Below are 7,058 nucleotides of genomic sequence, written 5' to 3'. Positions count from 1 at the left end.
CCATGCGCACTTTCCTCCATGGGAGTAATGTCTCAAACAGACTACGCTTTGATCGTTCCTTGGAAGACCAGAAGTAGTTTCCGAAGCACATCTGGAGGCATTCTGTAATCTGTGGACTATCAGAGTGTTGATGGAACACAGATATTGCATCGGGAATGAATACAACAGTCACCATGAGCACTTTCCTCCATGGGAGTAGTGTCTCAAACAGTCTACGTTTCGATCGTTCCCTGGAAGGCCAGTAGTAGATTCCGATGCACATCTGGAGGCATTCTGTAATCTGACGACTATCAGAGTGTTGATGAAACACAGAAATTGCATCGGGATTGAATAAAACAGTCACCATGCGCACTTTCCTACATGGGAGTAATGTCTCAAACAGTTTTCGCTTTGATCGTTCCCTGGAAGACCAGTAGTAGTTTCCGATGCACATCTGGGGGCATTCTGTAACCTGTGGGCTGTCAGAGTGTTGATGAAACACAGAAATTGCATCGGGATTGAATACAACAGTCACCATGCACACTTTCCTCAGCGGGAGTAATGTCTCAAACAGTCTACGCTCTGATCGTTCCCTGGAAAACGAGTAGTAGTTTCCGATGCACATCTGGAGATATTCTGTAATCTGTGGACTATCAAAGTGTTGATGAAACACAGAAATTGCATCGGGATTGAATACAACAGTCACCATGCGCACTTTCCTCCATGGGAGTAAAGTCTCAAAGAGTCTACGCTTTGATCGTTCCCTGGAAGACCAGTAGTAATTTCCGATGCCCATCTGGAGATATTCTGTAATCTGTGGACTATCAAAGTGTTGATGAAACACAGAAATTGCGTCGGGATTGAATATAACAGTCACAATGCGCACTTTCCTCCATGGGAGTAATGTCTCAAACAGTCTACGCGTTGATCGTTCCCTGGAAGACCAGTAGTAGTTTCCAATGCACATCTGGTGGCTTTCTGTAATCTTGTGGACTATCAGAGTGTTGATGAAACACAGAAATTGCATTGGGATTGAATACAACAGTCACCATGCGCAGTTTCCTAAATGGGAGTAATGTCTCAAACAGTCTACGCTTTGATCGTTCCCTGGAAGACCAGTGGTAGTTTCCAATGCACATCTGGAGGCATTCTGTAATCTGTGGACCTTCAAAGTGTTGATGAAACACAGAAATTGCATCGGGATTGAATACAACAGTCACCATGCGCTCTTTCCTCCATGGGAGTAGTGCCTCAAACAGTCTAAGTTTTGATCGTTCCCTGGAAGACCAGTAGTAGTTTCCGATGCGCATCTGGTAGCATTCTGTAATCTGTGAGCTGTCAGAGTGTTGATGAAACACAGAAATTGCATCGGGATGGATTACAACAGTCACCATGCGCACTTTCCTCCATGGGAGTAGTGTCTCAACAGTCTATGCTTTGATCGTTCCCTGGAAGACCAGAAGTAGTTTCCGATGCACATCTGGAGGCATTCTGTAATCTGTGGGCTGTCAGAGTGTTGATAAAACACAGAAATTGCATCGGGATTGAATACAACAGTCACCATGCGCACTTTCCTCCATGGGAGTAGTGTCTCAACAGTCTATGCTTTGATCGTTCCCTGGAAGACCAGAAGTAGTTTCCGATGCACATCTGGAGGCATTCTGTAATCTGTGGACTATCATAGTGTTGACGAAACACAGAAATTGCATCGGGATTGAATACAACAGTCACCATGCGCACTTTACTCCAAGGGAGTAATGTCTCAAACCGTCTACGCTTTGATCGTTCCAAGGAAGACCAGTAGTAGTTTCCGATGCACATCTGGAGGCATTCTGAAATGTGTGGACTAACTGAGTGTTGATGAATCACAGAAATTGCATCGGGATTGAATACAACAGTCACCATGCGCACTTTCCTCCATGGGAGTAATGTCTCAAACAGACTACGCTTTGATCGTTCCTTGGAAGACCAGAAGTAGTTTCCGAAGCACATCTGGAGGCATTCTGTAATCTGTGGACTATCAGAGTGTTGATGGAACACAGATATTGCATCGGGAATGAATACAACAGTCACCATGAGCACTTTCCTCCATGGGAGTAGTGTCTCAAACAGTCTACGTTTCGATCGTTCCCTGGAAGGCCAGTAGTAGATTCCGATGCACATCTGGAGGCATTCTGTAATCTGACGACTATCAGAGTGTTGATGAAACACAGAAATTGCATCGGGATTGAATAAAACAGTCACCATGCGCACTTTCCTACATGGGAGTAATGTCTCAAACAGTTTTCGCTTTGATCGTTCCCTGGAAGACCAGTAGCAGTTTCCGATGCACATCTGGGGGCATTCTGTAACCTGTGGGCTGTCAGAGTGTTGATGAAACACAGAAATTGCATCGGGATTGAATACAACAGTCACCATGCGCACTTTCCTCAGCGGGAGTAATGTCTCAAACAGTCTACGCTCTGATCGTTCCCTGGAAAACGAGTAGTAGTTTCCGATGCACATCTGGAGATATTCTGTAATCTGTGGACTATCAAAGTGTTGATGAAACACAGAAATTGCATCGGGATTGAATACAACAGTCACCATGCGCACTTTCCTCCATGGGAGTAAAGTCTCAAACAGTCTACGCTTTGATCGTTCCCTGGAAGACCAGTAGTAATTTCCGATGCCCATCTGGAGATATTCTGTAATCTGTGGACTATCAAAGTGTTGATGAAACACAGAAATTTCGTCGGGATTGAATATAACAGTCACAATGCGCACTTTCCTCCATGGGAGTAATGTCTCAAACAGTCTACGCGTTGATCGTTCCCTGGAAGACCAGTAGTAGTTTCCAATGCACATCTGGTGGCTTTCTGTAATCTTGTGGACTATCAGAGTGTTGATGAAACACAGAAATTGCATTGGGATTGAATACAACAGTCACCATGCGCAGTTTCCTAAATGGGAGTAATGTCTCAAACAGTCTACGCTTTGATCGTTCCCTGGAAGACCAGTGGTAGTTTCCAATGCACATCTGGAGGCATTCTGTAATCTGTGGACCTTCAAAGTGTTGATGAAACACAGAAATTGCATCGGGATTGAATACAACAGTCACCATGCGCTCTTTCCTCCATGGGAGTAGTGCCTCAAACAGTCTAAGTTTTGATCGTTCCCTGGAAGACCAGTAGTAGTTTCCGATGCGCATCTGGTAGCATTCTGTAATCTGTGAGCTGTCAGAGTGTTGATGAAACACAGAAATTGCATCGGGATTGAATACAACAGTCACCATGCGCACTTTCCTCCATGGGAGTAGTGTCTCAACAGTCTATGCTTTGATCGTTCCCTGGAAGACCAGAAGTAGTTTCCGATGCACATCTGGAGGCATTCTGTAATCTGTGGGCTGTCAGAGTGTTGATGAAACACAGAAATTGCATCGGGATTGAATACAACAGTCACCATGCGCACTTTCCTCCATGGGAGTAGTGTCTCATCAGTCTATGCTTTGATCGTTCCCTGGAAGACCAGAAGTAGTTTCCGATGCACATCTGGAGGCATTCTGTAATCTGTGGACTATCATAGTGTTGACGAAACACAGAAATTGCATCGGGATTGAATACAACAGTCACCATGCGCACTTTACTCCAAGGGAGTAATGTCTCAAACCGTCTACGCTTTGATCGTTCCAAGGAAGACCAGTAGTAGTTTCCGATGCACATCTGGAGGCATTCTGAAATGTGTGGACTAACTGAGTGTTGATGAATCACAGAAATTGCATCGGGATTGAATACAACAGTCACCATGCGCACTTTCCTCCATGGGAGTAATGTCTCAAACAGACTACGCTTTGATCGTTCCTTGGAAGACCAGAAGTAGTTTCCGATGCACATCTGGAGGCATTCTGTAATCTGTGGACTATCAGAGTGTTGATGGAACACAGATATTGCATCGGGAATGAATACAACAGTCACCATGAGCACTTTCCTCCATGGGAGTAGTGTCTCAAACAGTCTACGTTTCGATCGTTCCCTGGAAGGCCAGTAGTAGATTCCGATGCACATCTGGAGGCATTCTGTAATCTGACGACTATCAGAGTGTTGATGAAACACAGAAATTGCATCGGGATTGAATAAAACAGTCACCATGCGCACTTTCCTACATGGGAGTAATGTCTCAAACAGTTTTCGCTTTGATCGTTCCCTGGAAGACCAGTAGTAGTTTCCGATGCACATCTGGGGGCATTCTGTAACCTGTGGGCTGTCAGAGTGTTGATGAAACACAGAAATTGCATCGGGATTGAATACAACAGTCACCATGCACACTTTCCTCAGCGGGAGTAATGTCTCAAACAGTCTACGCTCTGATCGTTCCCTGGAAAACGAGTAGTAGTTTCCGATGCACATCTGGAGATATTCTGTAATCTGTGGACTATCAAAGTGTTGATGAAACACAGAAATTGCATCGGGATTGAATACAACAGTCACCATGCGCACTTTCCTCCATGGGAGTAAAGTCTCAAACAGTCTACGCTTTGATCGTTCCCTGGAAGACCAGTAGTAATTTCCGATGCCCATCTGGAGATATTCTGTAATCTGTGGACTATCAAAGTGTTGATGAAACACAGAAATTGCGTCGGGATTGAATATAACAGTCACAATGCGCACTTTCCTCCATGGGAGTAATGTCTCAAACAGTCTACGCGTTGATCGTTCCCTGGAAGACCAGTAGTAGTTTCCAATGCACATCTGGTGGCTTTCTGTAATCTTGTGGACTATCAGAGTGTTGATGAAACACAGAAATTGCATTGGGATTGAATACAACAGTCACCATGCGCAGTTTCCTAAATGGGAGTAATGTCTCAAACAGTCTACGCTTTGATCGTTCCCTGGAAGACCAGTGGTAGTTTCCAATGCACATCTGGAGGCATTCTGTAATCTGTGGACCTTCAAAGTGTTGATGAAACACAGAAATTGCATCGGGATTGAATACAACAGTCACCATGCGCTCTTTCCTCCATGGGAGTAGTGCCTCAAACAGTCTAAGTTTTGATCGTTCCCTGGAAGACCAGTAGTAGTTGCCGATGCGCATCTGGTAGCATTCTGTAATCTGTGAGCTGTCAGAGTGTTGATGAAACACAGAAATTGCATCGGGATTGAATACAACAGTCACCATGCGCACTTTCCTCCATGGGAGTAGTGTCTCAACAGTCTATGCTTTGATCGTTCCCTGGAAGACCAGAAGTAGTTTCCGATGCACATCTGGAGGCATTCTGTAATCTGTGGGCTGTCAGAGTGTTGATGAAACACAGAAATTGCATCGGGATTGAATACAACAGTCACCATGCGCACTTTCCTCCATGGGAGTAGTGTCTCAACAGTCTATGCTTTGATCGTTCCCTGGAAGACCAGAAGCAGTTTCCGATGCACATCTGGAGGCATTCTGTAATCTGTGGACTATCATAGTGTTGACGAAACACAGAAATTGCATCGGGATTGAATACAACAGTCACCATGCGCACTTTACTCCAAGGGAGTAATGTCTCAAACCGTCTACGCTTTGATCGTTCCAAGGAAGACCAGTAGTAGTTTCCGATGCACATCTGGAGGCATTCTGAAATGTGTGGACTAACTGAGTGTTGATGAATCACAGAAATTGCATCGGGATTGAATACAACAGTCACCATGCGCACTTTCCTCCATGGGAGTAATGTCTCAAACAGACTACGCTTTGATCGTTCCTTGGAAGACCAGAAGTAGTTTCCGAAGCACATCTGGAGGCATTCTGTAATCTGTGGACTATCAGAGTGTTGATGGAACACAGATATTGCATCGGGAATGAATACAACAGTCACCATGAGCACTTTCCTCCATGGGAGTAGTGTCTCAAACAGTCTACGTTTCGATCGTTCCCTGGAAGGCCAGTAGTAGATTCCGATGCACATCTGGAGGCATTCTGTAATCTGACGACTATCAGAGTGTTGATGAAACACAGAAATTGCATCGGGATTGAATAAAACAGTCACCATGCGCACTTTCCTACATGGGAGTAATGTCTCAAACAGTTTTCGCTTTGATCGTTCCCTGGAAGACCAGTAGTAGTTTCCGATGCACATCTGGGGGCATTCTGTAACCTGTGGGCTGTCAGAGTGTTGATGAAACACAGAAATTGCATCGGGATTGAATACAACAGTCACCATGCGCACTTTCCTCAGCGGGAGTAATGTCTCAAACAGTCTACGCTCTGATCGTTCCCTGGAAAACGAGTAGTAGTTTCCGATGCACATCTGGAGATATTCTGTAATCTGTGGACTATCAAAGTGTTGATGAAACACAGAAATTGCATCGGGATTGAATACAACAGTCACCATGCGCACTTTCCTCCATGGGAGTAAAGTCTCAAACAGTCTACGCTTTGATCGTTCCCTGGAAGACCAGTAGTAATTTCCGATGCCCATCTGGAGATATTCTGTAATCTGTGGACTATCAAAGTGTTGATGAAACACAGAAATTGCGTCGGGATTGAATATAACAGTCACAATGCGCACTTTCCTCCATGGGAGTAATGTCTCAAACAGTCTACGCGTTGATCGTTCCCTGGAAGACCAGTAGTAGTTTCCAATGCACATCTGGTGGCTTTCTGTAATCTTGTGGACTATCAGAGTGTTGATGAAACACAGAAATTGCATTGGGATTGAATACAACAGTCACCATGCGCAGTTTCCTAAATGGGAGTAATGTCTCAAACAGTCTACGCTTTGATCGTTCCCTGGAAGACCAGTGGTAGTTTCCAATGCACATCTGGAGGCATTCTGTAATCTGTGGACCTTCAAAGTGTTGATGAAACACAGAAATTGCATCGGGATTGAATACAACAGTCACCATGCGCTCTTTCCTCCATGGGAGTAGTGCCTCAAACAGTCTAAGTTTTGATCGTTCCCTGGAAGACCAGTAGTAGTTTCCGATGCGCATCTGGTAGCATTCTGTAATCTGTGAGCTGTCAGAGTGTTGATGAAACACAGAAATTGCATCGGGATTGAAAACAACAGTCACCATGCGCACTTTCCTCCATGGGAGTAGTGTCTCAACAGTCTATGCTTT

This window comes from Schistocerca gregaria, unplaced genomic scaffold (assembly GCF_023897955.1).
Source record: "Schistocerca gregaria isolate iqSchGreg1 unplaced genomic scaffold, iqSchGreg1.2 ptg000178l, whole genome shotgun sequence".
NCBI classification, from domain to species: Eukaryota; Metazoa; Arthropoda; class Insecta; order Orthoptera; family Acrididae; genus Schistocerca; species Schistocerca gregaria.
This window is presented reverse-complemented; position numbering follows the sequence as displayed.